The sequence below is a fragment of the Hemicordylus capensis genome, chromosome 6 (assembly GCF_027244095.1).
Source record: "Hemicordylus capensis ecotype Gifberg chromosome 6, rHemCap1.1.pri, whole genome shotgun sequence".
Taxonomy (NCBI): Eukaryota; Metazoa; Chordata; class Lepidosauria; order Squamata; family Cordylidae; genus Hemicordylus; species Hemicordylus capensis.
Window position 1 is genome coordinate 19000450 of NC_069662.1, and position 19718 is coordinate 19020167.

The following is a 19718-nucleotide window of genomic DNA, read 5'->3' on the forward strand; positions in this document are numbered from 1 at the left end:
TCCAAGCCAAATCAGGACATGTGGCAACCCTAAAAGCAAGGTCTTCAAGCCGTCTGAAACTTGTATTGTTGGGAACCCTGTCTACTGTTCAGAGGTGTGAGAACTGGCTATGGTTACTTGGTGATAAGAGAGGTGTGCTCTGTGCATGGCAACAGGTGTTCCCTTTTCTCTTACATTTTGTTCCAGGTATCCAAAAGTAGGTTACTGAATCTTAAGACTGGAAAGAGGTAGGTAGTTCATGCCTGCAGGATTTGGTAGCAGAGGCAGTAAAGGCACTTTCTGGTCAGATTACTGGGGAGTGTAAAGGGTTAACTTTTCAGCAGCCCCAGATGGGGAATCCAGAATAAAACTTGGAGAGAAGTGTAGTGCTTGGATTTATGTCTAATCAATACTTCACAGAGCTATCTTACTGTCTCTCCGTTCCTGCAATGAACTCAGTGTGGTGAACAGTTTTCTCTCTCTCTTCCCTCTTCTATCTTCATCAGCACTTTCAAGGAGGCGAAAGTGAGAGATACTGTCCCCAGCCTTCATGGCTGAGTGAGGATCTGAACCCAGAACTCCCTTGTTCAAATGCAGTGTTATTCACCAGAGCCATTGCTAGGTACTTACAGGACCTGGGCCCACAATCCAGCTTTTGATCATTAAGCTCAATCATCCCTACCCACCACCACGTATGTTTTAAAAAGTAATATTAAGGCACCTAGGAAGGTGGAAGCAGCAGAGAGCTAGATGTGACTAGGAGTGCCTTCCCATATTCTGTGCAGGTGCCTCCACTGGTGTGCTCTTTCTGGAAGAGATCATGGAGGAGTGGGGTGGCTGATGAGATCTGGGGCTCAGTCTGAGCAAGTCATTGGGAGCCTCTGCCCCATAAGCCAGCCCCTAACGATGTCCCTGCTACCTATTACACTGTGGTTCCAAATGGCCTCAGTCCCCTTGAGAAAAAGCTCTCTCTGGGGTTTACAGAGGCTTTTGTGACCTGCAGGGAATGAATTATTGGTGGGCCTTGCAGGGTCCAGCAACTGGAATGGTAGAACGGAGTGCTCTTGATGGACTTGCCTCGGATCCCTTCCAGAATCTGCAGGCCCCAGAGCTGGGTGTGAGTGCATTTCCCTAAATCCACTCAGGCTTACAGGCTCTCCTCCCTGCTGCTGTTCTGAGTTGCCAGCTGATGCAAGGTGATCTAATGGGCCAGCAGGGAGCTGGCAGGCCTCCTGCTGACCCCAGAGGGTTATTTGCAGCTCCAGGCTGACGTACAGCTCGGACCTCTCTCCTGCCCTGTCCTCTCCTTTCTTCCTGGGCACCGTGACTGGGCTGGAGCGTTCCCCTGCTTTCAAAGGGTCCCAGTTCTGATGTGCTGTCCATTTTGTCCTCTGGGTTCTCATTTGCCTGTTAAGCAGTCTGCTGCTTGTATGCAGAAGGGACAGAACAGTTTCAGCAGAAAGCAAGCCCCACTTATTTAAAGGAACAGGGCCATTATTTAGGATTTAAATGCAGAAAGTCCGTTTACAAGTATGCAGCGTGTAGTGGTTAGAGTGCTGGACTAGGACCGGGCAGACCCGAGTTCAAATCCCCATTCAGTCATGTAACTAGCTGGGTGACTCTGGGCCAGTCACTTCTCTCTCAGCCTAACCTACTTCACAGGGTTGTTGTGAAAGAGAAACTCAAGTACAGTGGGTATTGGAAAGAATCACCCCCTTTGATAGACCTTAAATTCTGGTTCCCTTACATCCTGAAATGAAAACACAAAGAAAATTCCCTTCACCAGCTGTACTTATCCAATGCAACCTATAACATCCAACTGAAAAACATCACAATTACAGTCCAGAAAAAGTGTCAGAAATAAAAAACAAGAATTACTGAGATTGAAAAAGGATCACCCCCCCAATGTCAATATTTTGTTGAACCACCTTTTGCTTTAATAACAGCCTTGAGTCTGTTGGGATACTTCTCTATCAACCTTGCACATCTAGACGGAGCAATATTTGCCCACTCCTCCATACAGAACTGTTCAAGTTCGGTCGCATTGGATGGTAGGTGTTGGTGGACTGCTATCCTCCCTGGATCCGGTCGGCCCTCCAAACTGGATGGAAGAGCAAGGAGGAAACTGGTAAGAGAGGTTACCAAGAGGCCAATGGCCACTCTGAAGGAGTTAAAGGACTTCATGGCAAATCTTCGGAGACCATTCCTGCCAATTTTCATTTCCATTCCTCTGACAGCCTCAATAAAATTTTTAAGTAGTTTTTGTGTGTTTACAATTTGGGGGAGATTGGAGTTCAAAGCCCCATTTAGCCATGGAACTCATTGGGTGACTCTGGACCAGTCGCGTATCTCTCAATCTAACCTACCTCACAGGGTGGTTGTGAGGACAAACATAACCATGTATACCGCTTTGGGCCCCTTGGAGGAAGAGCAGGATATAAATGTAATATATAGAATAATTAGCCTATCCCACCTCACTGGGTTGTTGTGATGAAAGTGGGATACTCTGTATGCTGCCCTGAGCTCTTTGGCGGAAAGGCAGAATATCCTAGCATGTCTTGAACCTGCTATATGGTGGAGGAGGTGCTCAAAGCAATTTTTTTCTCTACCAAGGTGTGGGGGGAGTAATTGAAAGCCCCCAAAGTAACAAATAGCCAATGTAGATGTCAAAACAAAGTGGGGTGGGATATGCCATTTCAAGCCATGTTGATTCCATGTTTTATGATAGCATTTCCTCCCTCTTAATTTGTCCTCTTCCCCTTACCCGCCCATCCTGTTTTCTTATGGTAGTTTTGTTAAGTTGCAAATGCTGAAGGATATAGCAACAGTTTTAATATCAGCACTGGCGACTGAACCAGGTGCAAAACAAAAGAAAAAAGCCTTTAGTCACACCATGACAAGAATATAGATACAGAAAACCACCATAAACCTGTGCTGTACATGATAGCTACTTATTATGCTTTTTTAAAAAGGAAATAATATAGCTGGCCAGTTATCTTCTCCTGCACTTGCTGTTCTTGACTCGATAAAACTCCATTTTTATCCATCTACGTACAATCTCTAAACAACCTTCCAAGTGTACGGTGAAATCCATGACCAGCTTTTTGCAAGCCTGCTTCCTCCCCTTATGAAACAAATTAATATACTGACTGATTAATTTCTGATTGATGAAGGAAATTAAGAATTCACAAGCTGTGATCTCCTCCTGAATCCCATCACTCTTTGGAAAAGAGGGTAGAGGATGAAAAGCAATATTTGCAGCCAAGTAGGAAATAGAATCCTCTGGAAATTTGCATATATCAGTTTAATCTTCATAATGTATTCAGCTTTTGCCAGTCTAGGCTAGAGGAGTGAGGCCAGTCTATTCAGGTCACCAAGGCTCTGGCCACTAGAAAGTCTCTGTGCGTGCGCCCGCACACACACACGGCACCAGGTTATTGCATGTTGTTGCCCCCACTATTTCAAACCTATCTTAAGAACTAGAAACCTGCATTTGTTTTTAAAGCAAAGGCAAGGTTTCAGAGATGCTTGATTCTGTACCGGACACCAGTTTTCACTTCCTGCATTTATGTGTTAGATTTGCAGAATATTCACAATCCTTAAGGAGGGTGAAACTAGACATGGCAGAAGTTATCTCTGTACTATTTTCTCGCTAAAATCCCCCCTTCCATACAATGGCACTTTTGGGGATCCTTAGCAGTTGTAGGGGGCAGGGTTGGTTAGGAAAATGGTGCAGAGGTGAAATGTTAAATGCCCCGACCTCTGCTCCATGGTTGCAATCCAGATTGGGCCCTCAGGCAGCTGCTACAGAATCACATTAAGCTACTAATTAGACAAAAATGCATGTAACGTAATGTCAAGCTTGGCCTTCAGTTATCAAATTAGAATTGCAGCAAGACAATGAAAGGGACAGAGAGGGGACAGTTGCCCACCCCCCACTCCCTGCCCCATGATCTAAATGGCTGTATCAAGCAACCCCTGGTTATTCATTATACATTGTTACCTGGTGGAAACCAGAAATGCATCTGGAACAAATAGTGGGAATACCTTCGGTAAAGGAAGTTTGGGGGAAAGTGCAGGATAGTATTCGATCCTGTGGGTAGCTATGCTTCCAGTTTTTGTATTTATGGGATATTTCAAGGATTTGGGTTCCCTTCCTAATAAGAAGTAGATGAATTGTTCTATTTTATCATGGAGAACCATGGATTGACTTTTAAAAAGAAGGCCCCTTAGCAGAGATGTGACTTTCTAAAACATGGCAACTGCTTGATATCGCTGTGAATATACTACATTTTTTCAGCAGAGGTAATTCCTTCGACGATTGGGACATTTAAACTACATGTGTATGTATTCACAATGGAGATTTCTGGGTCATCCTGCTTGGATAAACATACCGAGTCAGATCACTGGCCTATCTAGCTGGTATACTCTACTTCAGGAGTTCCCAACATCTGGGGACCGTGGTGGCACTAGGGGGGAAACTGAGGGGGGACACAGAATGGGGCATTTCTGGATGAGTGAATTATGCCCCACATGTTAGATTTCTGAAACAGAAATGGAGGGCGGGGTGGGGGGCAAACCACTTGTCTGAGGGGACCCTTGCCCCATTCCCTGGGGCCACCTTTGTCTCAGGACCCAGCGTTAGGAACCCTTCTTCTGTCTGACTGGCAGTGGCACTCCAAGGCCTCAAGTAGGACAGGACCTTTCCCCTCACTTGCTATTTCAGGGGCATAGCCATAACTGAGTGGATGGTTTCAAAGAACCCGGGCCCCCAAGCTCCTGACGACCCCCCAGATCCACCCCTCCTTCATTATCTCCCTCACCAGAGAGGCCACCAGGGAGAGAGAGATGAACACAGGGCCCCTCTCCCCTAGCTATGCCCTGCGTTTGTTCCTTTCAACAGGAGATGTTGGGGATTGAACCTGGGACATTCTGGATGCCAAGTATGTGCTCTGTCCCTGAAGTCTGTGGCACATCCAAAATCTAATTTAGATTTGAGAACCTTACTTCTTGACTGGTTATATGCTTACTCCTATTCCAGTCAGCTAATGTAGCAGAGTGGCTAAGAAACTCAGCTGTGTTCCATCCCTGGTTTGACGTTCACCCTCACTCTGCTGCATTTCTTAGCCACTCTTGCTACGTGGCTTCTCAGCCTCGGTCTTCTCCATCTGCAATATGGGAATAATACTACTCACTTTACCTTGCAGGTTTGTTGTCAGGCTTGCATCAAGATAAAACATGTGGAGCATATTGCACACTCAAAAAAGCACTATGCATTTGCTAGACCTTATTATTCTTTGTCTGAGATGATAGTTTTGAAATTTTCTTTAATTGTACAATGTTTGTTGTCCAGTTATATCTCATAATTTTTTAAATGTAAAAATACATTTTTTTACAGAAAATGGAACAATTAATCAGAAATCATGAGTCTTGTCAATCATCGTCCTATTTGGACATTATGTTGTATGTGCATACAGGTATCTGTACATATGTACATTTTTGCATGTCAATGATGATACATCTATTTGTTTTAAAAGTGAACCTGAGAAAAAGCCCTTTGAAATGCAGAATACATATAGGAACTGTAGTGCTTTACATGTGTTCAACATAATGTGTGAATAACTGTATATGTGTACAGATCTGTGCATGCCTACATGGCACACAGATTGCATCCTGCTGAACGTAACATGTGAAAAAGTCTTAGGAAGAAGCAGTCGAGTTGCCTACTAATGTCCTGGAGATGGGCATATACATTTGCCACAAATACAACATGCCTCTTTAGACTTAGACATGATGGGACACACACACAAAAGTGTGGACTTGGGACAGCAATACAATAATGCCTCTGAGTCTCTGAAAAGCTAGCATTTGTACATGGATTAAGGGCATCTTCTAAAATCTGGGTCTTGCAAATCGAGGCGTCATTGCAGCCTAGGTGACAATCCAGTTAGAATGGCCAGGCTGATGTCTTCAGCAGGCAACACAGACATTGATCGAGGCTAGGGGAAGGTTTTGCCGAGGCTGTACATTGTGTGGGAATGGAATTATATCATCCCACGTTGCTGCAAATTAATGAGCTCTTGGCCTTGCACAGCAGGATGGGGTGGGGGGCTTCAGGGTGTGTGCACTTCTGACTTTCCTTATGTAATTTGAAAGAGCGTGGCTCCTAGACAGAGTCCCAGCGGTGCCAGAGAAGTGACTTTACCAGGAAATTGGGTCTGGCTCCCTAAACAATACCCTGACCTAGGAGTGGCACCATGGATTGGGGTGATAAGGCCCTATGTTTATACATGGGTACCGAGATAGCAGAGATCAAGCCAACTGGCAAGAGTATTGCTGCTTGTTCGTATGGGCATCATCTGAAGAGATCTCCCTGGTATCCTGCTTGCTTGATGTCCTCAGAGTGCTTTTCTTTATTATCATCAGTAAATCTCTCTCCCTCTCCCTCCCCCGCCCTTCCATTGATATTTAGGATGGGAGTTAACAAGTTGTGATTTCTCTTTCAGTCATCTAATGTGTGGGTCACAGGTTACAAAGGAAGTTCCCTTATACAGAGTCAGACTCTTGGTCCATCTAGCTTGGTGTTGTCTACACTGACAGGCAGCAGCTCAGCTGCTGAGTTTCTGATGGGTTTTTCCCAGCCCTACTTGGAGATGAAACTCACTCTCTCAGAAATTCACTTTCCCCTTTCTGTGCCCCTCCTCTCTCTCTCTCCCTATCTGACTATCTGCCTCCTGGTGCACATTGCCCTGAAAAAGAAGATACAGTCATCCCTTGCCTATTGTGGGTTTGCCAATCACAGATTTGAGTAACCGCGATTGGAAAATTGTCACCACCCTCGCCAACCGTGACTTGAGTAGTTGCGGTTTGGTGCCGTTTTGGGGGGCAATTTCTAGGGTCATGGGGTCATTCTGAGAGTTACAGGTGATTGGGGGGTTCAGGTGATTTTTAGGGGTTCAGGGGGGTCATTTCTGTGAGTCAGCAGCTGTCCAAGGCTACAAGCAGGAGTCTCTCCCAGCCCTACCTGGAGATGCCAGGGAATAAACCTGGGACCTAGATACTCTTCCACTGAGCTATGGCCCAATCCCCTAAGGGGAGTATCTTACAAAGCTCACATGTAGTATCTCATCCTAATGCAATCAGTAGCAGACCCTGCTTAGCAAAGGGGACAATCCTTGCTTATACTGCAAGACCAGCTCTCCTCGAAAATCCTGCTCTGCCTTTGAGTCTAGGAACTTGCTTGCTTGAAAGCAAGAAAGCTAGCTAGTTAGCTTATTAGTTAGCTAGTTAGCGGAGGTTCTCAGAATGCTCAGTTGGTTGGTGGGTTCGTTCGTTGTGAACACTTCCTCTTTCATATGAGGTTCAAGAGATAGGCCTGGGGTCATCTGGTACTCTACCAGATGACCAACAAAAATCTAAAGGGAACTCTGCAAGAGGGAAAGCATGCTTCAAGTGGAACTGTCCCCTTTCTGACTATGTAGCCAAACAGGTCCCTTGTTGCCTACCCAGCAAGGCCTTCCCTTCAGACGTTCTATAGGTCTTTCCCCCCCAAGATGCTCACTCATTGGTTGGGAGCCTTGAGTCTAGACCATGCAGTCAGTGACAGGCTCCTTCCCTTGGGGTATGGCACATGGGTAGCCTTGGAAGAAGATTCCTTGAGTGGGCTGCCTGGAAGGCCGCGGATTCTCTTCACCAAGGACTAGCAGCACGTTGCTGCTCATGCTCCACTTGATCTTTGTTGGGGTTAGAATGTCAAGGCCTCCATGACCAAGTATTGACACAGCATCTTAAGAAAAGACAGTGGCTGACCCGGGGTGTAGCTATCATTGAACAGGGGTGGGGGAACGAATGGCAAACTTCCCTGGGCCCACGAGGGAAGGGAAGGGCCAGCCGGCTGTCTGGAAAGTAGCCCACTCTGTGCTCTCCCCTCCTGCCTCCTTGACTCATTGGCAAGCTGCTGTGTGGGAAATGTGTGATGTCGTTTCCACAGGAGCAAGAGAAAGGGCATGCGGAGAGAGTTGTGTTTCTCACCCTGTCCATAGAATTCGTCTGCAGCAAAAACACAGTGTGGGGGAAGGCGGAGGCTGGTGCACCCAGGGCCCATCTTCACTTCTTATCCCAGGGCCCACTTCAGCCTTGCTGAACCCCTGGGCTGGAAGGCAATGCCTAATTTGTCCTTTTAATTCCAAGGGGGACTACTGTGAGTAATGATCATCATCCTATCCGCTGCTGTGCCAAGGCCTTTTCAAACATCTGCTGCCTCATAATAACAGCCCTGTTGGATCAGGCCAAAGGCCTATCTAGTCCAGCATCCTGTTTCACACAGTGGCCCACCAGATGCCTCTGGGGAGACCACTGGCTTCTGCAGCCCAGCCCTGTCCTGCCAAAGAGACAGAGAATTCCAAACGAGATGGCAAAAGCAGTATTGAGTCATTCTAATGGGAGAAGAAGTGCTCCAGCATGAGTCTCTAGGGACGGATATCCTTGAATGGTGCCTGCCATTGGTGTGCAATGAAAACTAGCTGGCCATCAAACCTGGGATGGCTTGGATCAGCTGTAAACCTGGGGATGAGTTCTAGAATCTGGCAGCCATTCAATATGGGGCTTTGCTTGCCCACAGCCTGCTGGGCTGGATCCTCATTTCATGCCCAAATGAATTCCAGCTGGCTGCAAATGCTGGGCCTATCCCTTCACACAACCACCTTCTTCTTGGCTTCCGAGTCCCCCATCAGCATGGACCAGCTGCCACGCCGCTTTTTCTCCCGTCTCTTGTAGTACTTCTGGCACAAGCAGCTGACGGCCACCCCCAGGACCCCAACCCCCAGCACGGTCCACCCCAAAATGGACAACACAGAACCAGGAGAGTCGTTGGCGCAGCCCACGCCGGTGGCTGCCAGCCCAACGATGCTCACGACCAGCCCGAAGGGAAGCAAGCAGTCTCGCCACGAGGCCTCCACACCTCCCGTGGTGGTGCTTATGAGCCGGGGGTCACGGTGGGACATAGTGCGCTCCAGGCAAACCTCTTCCCTTTCCATGTTTACGGTCACACGATCATAAGGCATGGCAGTCAAGAGGGCAATGCCAGCGTTCAATCTGGGAAGAAAGGCAGAGAAAGGGGCAGATGAGGGCAAGTGATGGCGGGGTGATGGTAAAGGATGGCAAGGGATGGCAGGTCCCTTTAGTATGATTTATGGATATTTAAGGATGGAGTCACAACAAAATATTGCAGTGTATCCTTGGTGTGCATGTGTTATGTGAGTCTGGGCACTAGCACGGTGAACATTGTAGGCAATTTGGCCCCTCAGAAGTAGAAGGGGGTTGTGACTGTCTTGAGGGAGTATTCTTTAAGCTGAGAAATGTCCTATTATTTTTGTTCATGCCCCCTCCTCTCTTCCTTATCACTGAGTTCCATTAGCTCTGCCCGCCTGGTTTTCTGTTCACTAAATGCCGGAACATTCTACTCCATAGAGTTATAATGGGGCAATTTTGGGTTGGTTTTTTGGTTTTTTGCCCCTTTAGGTTTTATCCTTCACATTTTTGTGAAACCTACGTATCTGCAGGTTCCCCCAAGTCTAGTGGCAGTAGTGGTAGTAGTAGTAGTAGTACTACTACTACTACGGATACTTATATACTGCTCTTCAACCAAAGTTCTCAAAGCGGTTTACATAGATAGATAGATAGATAGATAGATAGATAGATAGATAGATAGATAGATGGTCACCTGTCCCCAAAGGGCTAACGATCTAAAAAGAAACGTAAGGCAGATAGAAGCAACAGCCACCGAAGGGATGCTGTGCTGGGCTTGGATAGGGCCAGTTGTTCCCTGCCTGCTAACTATAAAAGAATCACCACTTTAAAAGGTGTCTCTGTGCTCAGTTGGCTGTTCTGCATCCATAAGGATCATAACATTTCCAGCTCTTTGGGAAAGAGATATAAGATCTAAAAAGGGGTATGTATATCCAGCCGGCTCTTCTTCTTTTTAAAATATTGTTTTAAGGTTTTAATTTCTTATAGTGTTTTACCTTTTTGTTGTCATTTATTTTAATCAGTGTTTTAATTTGTCATTTATTTGTTTTAACTAATGTTTTAACTTTTTGTTGTTGTAAACCGCCCAGAGACATAAGTTTTGGGCAGTATTAAAATATGTAAAATAAAATAAATAATAAATAATAAAAATAGGGGACTCAAAAGCGGCTAGCACCACACAAATTTAAACAAAATACTAGCAGTAAAACACACATAACATAATCAAATAATATAAGAAATGTGAACAGCAATCGGCAACGGACCCCAATCCTCAAATGTTCCCATGGTCCAGCATCAACTCCCGCTCAGCACTTTGCTTTCCCATAGAGTCTTCTTACGGTGTCATGACTGGGGCAGGCGACAGAATGGATGTGGTTCTGGGGCCAGACAGGCTTTCCTGAGAAGAGCACTCAAGGGCACCTTAGCAGTGGTGGTTCTGCAGAACTCTGATGAAGTCACAAATCATACCAAAAATCTGCACAGCGCCCTAGTTGGGTATCTGTGAGTTGGGTTACCGTATATTATAATTATATTATATTGTATTATATTATATTTAGTCAATTTATACATCATCCTTCCTAAAGTGGTTCAAAGCGGTTTACATTAAAATTAAAAAATATATAATAAAACAATTAAATGTTTAAAAATTAAACCAGATTAAATTTTAAAATTAAAACTAGTTATCATTGAAAGCCAGGCTAAAAAGATGGGTCTTTAAGGCTCTCCTAAAGACTTCTAATGAAGGCAATCCTCTTATATCCATGGGGAGTGTGTTCCACAACCCAGGAGTTAGAACTGAGAATGTCTGAGCCCAGATGAACTGGTGGCACCCAAAGATGGACCCCCTCCTGATTATCTTAGAGAGTGATGGGGATCTTGTAGGGAAAGGAGCTCTTTCAGGTAACCTTGATCTAATAAGCCATTAAGGTCTTTGAAGATAATAACCAATCAAATTTGTAATTTGCCCGGAAACATATTGGCAGTCAGAGCAACTGTTTAAGAACAGGCATAATGTGGTCTCTCCAGGGTACCCCAGAGATGAAGCTGGCTGCTGCATTTGGAACTAACAGAAGTTTCCAAACTTCCAAACAAAGGCAGCCCTACATAGAGCGCACTGCAGTAGTCCAAACTGGAGGTTATCAGCTGGTGTACCACTGTTTTCAGGTCATTCTACTCGAGGAATGGACAGAGTTGTTGAATCAATTACAGCTGGTAAAAAGCACTCCAGGCCACAGCCTCAACCTGAGGCACCAGGGTGAGACCAAGAGCACTCCCAAGCTATGAACCTGTTCTTTCTGGGGGAGTGTAACTTCATCCAGATCAGGAAATTCTATCCAGTCTTGCAGATTAAGACCCCCGACAATGAGCACCTCCATCTTACTTGGATTCAGCTTGTTTATTGTCCCTCATCCAACCCATTACTGTCAATAGGCAGGCATTTAAGGGGCTAATACCATTTCCTGATACTGATGACAAGGAGAAATAGATTTGGGTGTCATCAGCATATTGATAACTCCCAGCACCAAATTCCCTGATGACCTCACCCAGCAGTCTCATATAGATGTTAAAAAGCATTGGTGACAGAATAGAGCCCTGAGGGACTACATTTAGCAGCTCTCATTTTGTAACCCTCCCCGGTTGGGTTGCATGCACTCAAAAGTTTGCCAGTTTAATTCTGGGATTAAGCCTGCCATCTGGGAATGGCCCAAGGGAAGAAATAGCTAGGCATGCCCTTGTGCCATTAACAGCAGCTTGATGTGAACAAATCATCAGGCGAAGCCTTCCAAGACATGAAGCAGATTATCATCTGTTACTGCTGCCAATCAAACAGCAGTGCTAGTAAATGCACCATTACAATGGCTGGTTCAAAAGTTCACAAGCAACAATCCAGTTACTAAGAATTCTCAAGAACTAAAGCATACTGTCTCCTTCTGTCCAAGTACAATCAACTCTGCCTAAAGCACATCTTCCTTCTCTCTGGTTTTATACATGTACTCAAGATGAGCTGGTCTTGTGGTAGCGAGCATGACTTGTCCCCTTAGCTAAGCAGGGTCTGCCCCCTGGTTGCATTTGAATGAGAGATTAGAAGTGAGAGCACTGTAAGAGATTCCCCTCAGGGGATGGAGCCACTCTGGGAAGAGCATCTACGTTGCAAGTTCCCTCCCTGGCTTCTCCACAATAGGGCTGAGAGAGATTCCTGCCTGCAACCTTGGAGAAGCTGCTGCCTGTCTGTGAAAACAATACTGAGCTAAATAGACCAATGGTCTGACTCCGTATATGGGAGCTTGCTATGTAAGAGGCGCACCCTTGCCTTGGAAATGTGTTCTTGTGCTGGACTATTTCCTCCACTCAAAATATTGTTTTAATATGTCACCTAAGGCTCCCTTTTGGGTTAGGCAAAACAATTCCTTTGCCTCTCATTCCACTATCCCACAACAATCTTTGACAAGAAAGGTGTTCCCTCTTCTTATTCAAGCAACCTTCTGTTATACAGAACATCCTTATCTGCATGACTTAGGAAATGTCCAAACATTTAGAAGTCCAGGTAGAAATTAATTAAACAACAACAATTATTACTACTACTACTACTACTACTACTACTACTACTATTAAATAATGGCTGACATGAGGGAAATTACTCAAAATAGTCCCATTGAAATTAAACTATTTCTTTAACTGGGGTAGCCAGCTTGTCCCTTTAATTTATTATTATGTATGTATTTACTACATTAATATCTCACTTTTCCTCCAAGGAGCCCAGAGCAGGAGGGGAGGAGAAGCTGGCCTGATCCACTCCTGTTCTTTTGACAAAGATCTGAATCAGCAGGTGAAAAGCTCGTGTCATGGAGTAAAGATGACCCCTTGCTAGTTGCTTCATGTCCCTGTTAACGGGACAAGGACCTGGCCCAAGGCGAAGGTCGGCAACCCGAATTCCTTTCTTGGTCCCCCAAAGCAGCATCCTGGAAAAAGCCCTTCTAACCCAGACTGGACCATTCATTCTGTCCTCCTTAGGAGGCCACCTCCTTGATTCCTTTCTTACCTTAAAAGAGGTTTTTGAGGGGACGAAAGGGAAGGCGCTCATTTATTTATTTATTTGTCTCCCCATTCCTTCAGGGTCCCGGGTCCTCTCACAGTTCCCTCTTTGGTCCTCGTTCTGCGGCACCCTGCAAGTCTCTGCTTCCTGCTGTTTGTCTGGCTGGGGAGCTCGGCTCTGGTTCCCACCCTGCCACCCGATTTCTGTGTCAATCGCTCCTGGGACACGGATGACGGAATGATAAGGAGGCAGTTAGGGAGTTCCTGCAACTCCGTAAGCACTGGAGAAACTTGGACACAATACATGGGGCATGCCCAGTACATTGTGTACCCCAGGTACACACCCAGCCAAAGAGAAAGTGCCGTAAATAAATAGGTAGAGCCCACTCAATAGCCTACTTGTTTTATTCAAACATCCATATCCTGCCTTTCTGTTGAGAAATGCTCTAATGCTCACAGAATACAGATATTGTTCGCAGATGTGCAGTGCTCACATTGTACACCCCCAGACACAGTGCAACACCCACACATTATCAGTCATCTACATCCCACACATCTACAGCCACTGTGCATGTTATACATGCATTGCACATACATACAATATCAGCACTGGAAGTAACATTGTTACTAGCCCGCCTGTCCACAATTACTGTAGGATCAGAGGAACTATAGGATCATAGTCAGACCATGGATCCATCTAGTGGTTTAATATCAACATGAAACAGCTGGGAGAGGGCATCATCTGGAGATTTGGCCTGAGGTGTCTTCAGTATGCAGATGACACTCAGTTGTATCGCTCTCTTTCATCAGATGCAGGTGAGGCAGTGACTGTCCTGAAGCAGTGCCTGGATGCAGGAATGGACTGGAGGAGGGTGAACCAGTTGAGACTCAATCCAGAGAAGACAGAGAAGATCTGTTGGTCATTGGTGTTCTGCTAGATGGGGTCGCGCTCCCCCTGAAGGACCAGGTTAGCAGTCTGGGGGTGCTCATTGATCCAGCATTGTCACTAGAGGCTCAAGTGACCTCTGTGGCTCGGAGCGCCTTTTATCAGCTTCGGCTGCTACGCCAGCGGCAACCTTACCTGGATAGTGAGAGCTTGGCCACAGTTACTCATGGACGTGGGGCTGCCTTTGAAAACAGTCCAGAAGCTGCAGCTAGTACAAAATAGGACTGCAAGATTATTCACTGGGACTGGACGTGGTGATCATATTACGCCATGCTTCATCAGCTGCACGGGCTCCCAGTCCGTTTCTGGGCCCAATTCAACGTTTTAACCTTTAATAAAGCCCTAAATGGCTTACCCGAGAGAGCACCTTGCCCCATATGTCCCACCTCAGACCGTAAGACCTTCTTTGGAGGCCCTGCTCTGAGTGCCCCTGCCAAATGAGGTGATGTGGGTGGCTACTAGGGAGAGGGCCTTTTCGGTGGTTGCACCCCATTTATAGAATAGCAACTGGCCCTCTCCAACCCCAGAACAGCACCCCTCCAGTGGCTGTTGCTGGTGTCTGCCTCATGTTTCTTTTCAGATTGTGAGCTCTTTGGGGACAGGGGGCCATCTCATTTATGTATTATTTATTTTTCTAACTGCGTTGAGAACTTTGGTTGAAGAGCAGTGTATAAATATTCTTCCTGGTCATCACTGTTAAAGGAAACCGCCCCACCACCACCACCCCCAGCACTGGGCACAGCACTGCACCGCACAGTGAAAAGGTCTCCTCCTGGCGCCAAAGGGACTGTGCAGAGTATGTGGCCCTGGCTGGAGCTTCACAGAGTCCCACTACTAGGGTTGCCATATTCAAGCTTCCCAAATCAGGGTGGCCTAATCTGCATATTATGCAAATAATGCAGCAACTAATTTGCATTTATTTATTTATTTATTTATTTGACAGGTTTGTATACTTTCCCCTCCTTCTCTGCCCTCCCATTTGATCAGATCGAGAGTAAAATCCAGGCAGCGCATTTGAAATCCATGTAAATCCGGGAGGAATTTAGCAGCCGGATGGAGGAGCCAAAATCTGGGGAGCAGCTACCTGAAATTCCGGGGGACATGGCAGTTCTACCCAATAGACAATTAAGAAGTTGCACTTAGGGTTGATGGGGGCTGCCAGTGACCCCCGGGCCTTACAATGGAGAACACTGACTGATGGCATTTCATACAATTTTGTTTATTCCCAAATATACAAGCAGAGCAAAAGTGGAGACCAACAGCAGAGCCCTCCTTCAAAGCAGCAGATCCCACACTTGCTATTCCACACAAATCATAAATAGATGTTATGATTAATAAGGATAATTCAAGCACTAAAAACAGACAAATGTCTCACAGCCCAGTGAGGGCTGGGGAATCTCTTGACCAGAGGTTTCCTTGCATGGGTTTTACAGAAATTAGGTGCATAATAGAGATGTTTGACTGTCATGTGTACTTTAAATGGCAAACTGTAGGATAAATGTATGCTGGTAAAACTGGGCACGATAGTCTTGTCTTCAGTGACTTGGCTTCCCTTTTCAAATTCTTTGGAGCCAAGGAGCAACTCTGCCCCCTATTTTGTCTAGTCCTTGACCTAAGCATTGTTGGTCTCCCATCAGGCATTCGGTGTGTCTCCTGAGTCCGTCATGCCTTCAGAAGGAAATCTCTCCTCTGCGAGATTTGCCACCCTACCCCACGCCACTGCCAGCCTTCATCTCATCCTCAGCTCTCTCTTGTGCAAACTGCAAAATGGCTGTTTCTTCACACAAGCACACTTACATATCAGCCCCTCCTTGGATTGCCAGCGGTGACTATAGCTGTAGAGAGCCAGCGTGGTGTAGTGGTTAGAGTGCTGGACGAGGACCGGGGAGACCCGAGTTCAAATCCCCATTCAGCCGTGATACTAGCTGGGTGACTCTGGGCTACTCACTTCTCTCTCAGCCTAACCTACTTCACAGGGTCGTTGTGAGGAGAAATTTAAGTATGTAGTACACCGCTCTGGGCTCCTTGGAGGAAGAGCAGGATATAAAATGTAAAATAAATTAATAATAATAATAATAATAATAATAATAATAATAATAATAATAAATCCCTCCACCCCCCATACGTGTTACAATATTTTTCACAGTATCAAGCTACTAAAATCTCCAAGACTGCTTCCAATAATTCCCTAGAGGTTTATGCCAGGTCCTGGAGACTCCAGACTAAATTTCCGAGGCAATCCTGAGGCCCCAACAGATCTGGCCAGCCTGTGTTAAATGTATCCCACATTCCAGACTCTTCTAGAATGGGCTCCAGAATCTCTTGGAACACCACAGGGTTTCTCATCACAGATAATGATGTGGACAGTGTTCCTCCAGAGGTGGGAAGTATGAAAGAACATTATTCCAGAGCAGAGGCGTAACTAGGGAAAACGGTGCCCGGGGCAAGCACTGAAATGGTGCCCCCCCCCGCGCCCCCCCCAACATACTACATTATACTTAGGTTTTTCCTCACAAGCGCCCACCGCCAAGCCAGGCCACTGACTGGCTGCCAGGTGCCAGCAAAGCAATGGGGGGGGGGGCGCGGGCGGCACGGAAGGGCGGGCGCGGGCGGCACGGAAGGGACCGTTTGTGGGGGAGGGGGCGCCGACGCGCTCCCTTGACTGCTGCAGCGCTGCTGCACTGAGCAGGAAACATTTGTATTAACAAAAATTTTTAAAAAATTAAAAAAAAATTTTTTTGTCATGGCGGCGCCCCCCACGTGACCAGAAAAGATGGCGCCTGGGGCACGTGCCCCCCTGCCCCCCCATAGTTACGCCTCTGTTCCGGAGTCAGAGGTCTGAACTTCCATCTCTAGCTCCCGCATCACACACAGAGGCCAAAAGGTTTGCAGTCAAGATCGGTCTTGCTGATTCCAGGCTCTGCTTCTTTGCAAGCTAATTCCACCTCTGACTGCCTCTCACCTGTTCAAATGCAGAGAGAGGAGTTTGCATAAGGGGGCGGCCTGGTTAGAGCATGCTGCAGTTCTTTACACTCTTCCTGCTACAAGGGGTAAAAGCAGGGGTGTAGCTAGGGGAGAGGGGGTCCGTGTTCACCCCTCTTTCTGGTGGCCCCCCAGACTGAGGGAGATAATGAAGAAAATAGGGAGGGATGCAGCTCGAGGGCCCTCTGGAGCTGGGGGCCCATGTTCTTTGAACCCTTTCGTTCAATTATAGCTACGCTCCTGGGTAAAAGGTTTGGGGGTGCTGCTCTCCTTCACACATCAACACCCCAACTGAATCCTGATGAATTACTCTTGACACTAATACCGCTTTACTAGCAGATTGGGAAGGAGAAAGAGGATTGAACATATGGCTGAGGGAGGGCAGGAGGGGATAGCCTAATTAGCCGTGGCCTGTTGCAATTAGCTGTCAGAGTGAGGGGTTAAGAGGCGGTCAGGTCCTACGTAACAGCATCAGCACTGGGGAGGGAAGGCTTCCCACTGGTTAGAGAAAGGGGGGAAGGCTGGGAAAAAGAACTCCTAGGTCTTCTGAGGAGAAGTTAATTAGAAGTGTGAGCACAGGTATGAGCCAGGATTCTTCCAGAAAAGGGGACAGAAACAACGGGGCAGAAACCTTTGGAAGCCAGGACTTGTGAGTTTTCCAGGTGGGGCATTTTGCCTGAGCCCTTGAATTCCTCTGAGGACTATATTCTGCCATTAAAAGGAATGTGTATGCATATTGGCTGCTATGCATACTTTAACAAGTCACAAAGAATATGATGAGTATTAACACCAATTTTTCAACCTTGAACATATTATTATTATTATATCACTTTTCAACAAAAAAAAAAGTTATCAAAGTGGTTTACATAGAAAAAAGAATTACAGTACATAGTTTTCTGTCCCCAAACAGCTCACATCCAAAAACAGAGGAACGCCGCCCCCGCCCCACCGGCCAAAACACACATTGCACACCCGCAACAGTCACTGTATGTATGCTGTGCTGTGTTGGATAGGGACAGTTGCTCTCCCCTCCACTAAATATAAGAGAATCGCCTTAGTAAAAGGTGCCTCTTTGCCCTGTTAGCAGGAGCAACATATGGATTTTCTGATCCATGCACTTGAGGATCAGTTGCAGAATGTCAGATTTTGGATCCACCAAAATGTCCCCAGCACTAAAGGGGAAAGAAACTCTGGACCTTCCACAGAATGTTGATCCCAGATGCTCAAGTTATGGATAGTGCACAGCATCTAGCATATGTAATATCTAACTTGCCTTATTGCTTTCAATAAGTCATGCTTAGTCATGATTAACTGGTCTGTATGTTGCCCACGGTGTACAAAATCCCTCCTCACAGATATCATCTGGTAAATGCAGTGATCCTGAGCTGCCACATGCTCTCTCCATTTCCACTGGGGGGAAATTCAAGTCTCTAATTTCATTGGCCATTTTAATTATGTTCCCCACAATTCCAGATAAAATATAGGTTCCTGATAAAATATATTGTATCCTCTTCTCATTTTATCCTGTGACATCCAAGTGAGGTAGATGAGAGAGCCAGTGTGGCAGAGTGTACTGGGGAAGCCAAGGTTCACAGCCCTGCTCAGCCAAGATGCTCACTGGGTGTGTGACCTTGGGCCTAGCCTACCTCACAGGATTGTTGTGAAAGAAAAAAAAGTCATGATAACCCTATGTACAATACCCTGAACTCTGTGTAGGAAGGGCTTACCCCTTACATACAGATTTCAGGCCAGATAAGCAGCTGATCCTCTTCATGGCCTGTTCACTATACTAGTTCATTTACACGTTCAATTTATTTCATTTTTAACCTACACTCCTTTCCAAAGAACTCAGCATCCATGGCTCTCCCTCTCCCCATTTTATCCTCATAACAACCCTGTGAGGCGGGCAAAGCAAAGAGATGGTGACTGACTTTAACTTTGCAGCTGAAGGGGGATTTAATCTGTTTTCTATCTTAGGTTTAGTCTTTTATTCTGTCTGTTTATCCATGTTCTTGCACTGCCTTTGACTACATTTATGATATTAATGCCTTCTTTGTATTTATTTTAAGATGCTTATCCCACCATATTCACAGATGGATTAGTGTCTTGACTACCAAGGAATAACAACCTCCAAAAATATGCAGCTTCCAAAACATAATAACATCAAAGCATATATCATTAATGTTAAGGATATCACGTGTGAAGCATCAAAATAAAACTCTACAAAATCCCAGAAACATTAAAATAATCCCAACCGCAGTAGACCTCAGTTGGTCTGCAAGGAACCCTCCCCACCCATATAAACTCTTTTGATTTTATGTTATTTTATTTATCTGTTATTTACTGTATTTGTACACTGCCCTCAGTTAAAAAAAAACAACGACCTTGAGACAGTTTTACAAGACATTTTAAAATAACAATTTTATTGACAAATCTAAAACCTTAAATCAACTAACTGCATTAATCACAAACATAACATAAAGGACCAATAACTCAACTTCCAAAAACCCGATAGAACAGATAACTTTTCACTTGTCTTCAAAAGGAAGAGGGGGGCCAGGCCATCCAAGACCCCAAAGAAGGGAATTCTATCAACCTAAGGGCCACTGCAAATAAGACCTTGATCCTAATGGGGAACAATCTGGCCTCTGGAAATGATGGTACTGTTACCTGAAGCGGAATCACACGGGAGAAGGCAATGCTTGGGGCAGTGGTTTTTTTCTTTTCTTTTCCCTTTTTTTCCTTTCCCCTC

General features: G+C 45.8%; 1 protein-coding gene across 3 annotated transcripts in view; it reads right to left on the bottom strand.

The window, feature by feature from the left end:
* LOC128330354 (germ cell-specific gene 1-like protein) overlaps positions 1-13210 on the bottom strand; it is a 50197-nt gene extending 36987 nt beyond the window's left edge. For all 3 annotated transcript variants that reach the window (XM_053263090.1, XM_053263087.1, XM_053263079.1), the window contains exon 1: positions 13046-13210. The gene's annotated coding sequence lies outside the window, so the exon portion shown is untranslated. The remainder of the gene's footprint in view (positions 1-13045) is intronic.
* Positions 13211-19718: the final 6508 nt, after the last annotated feature.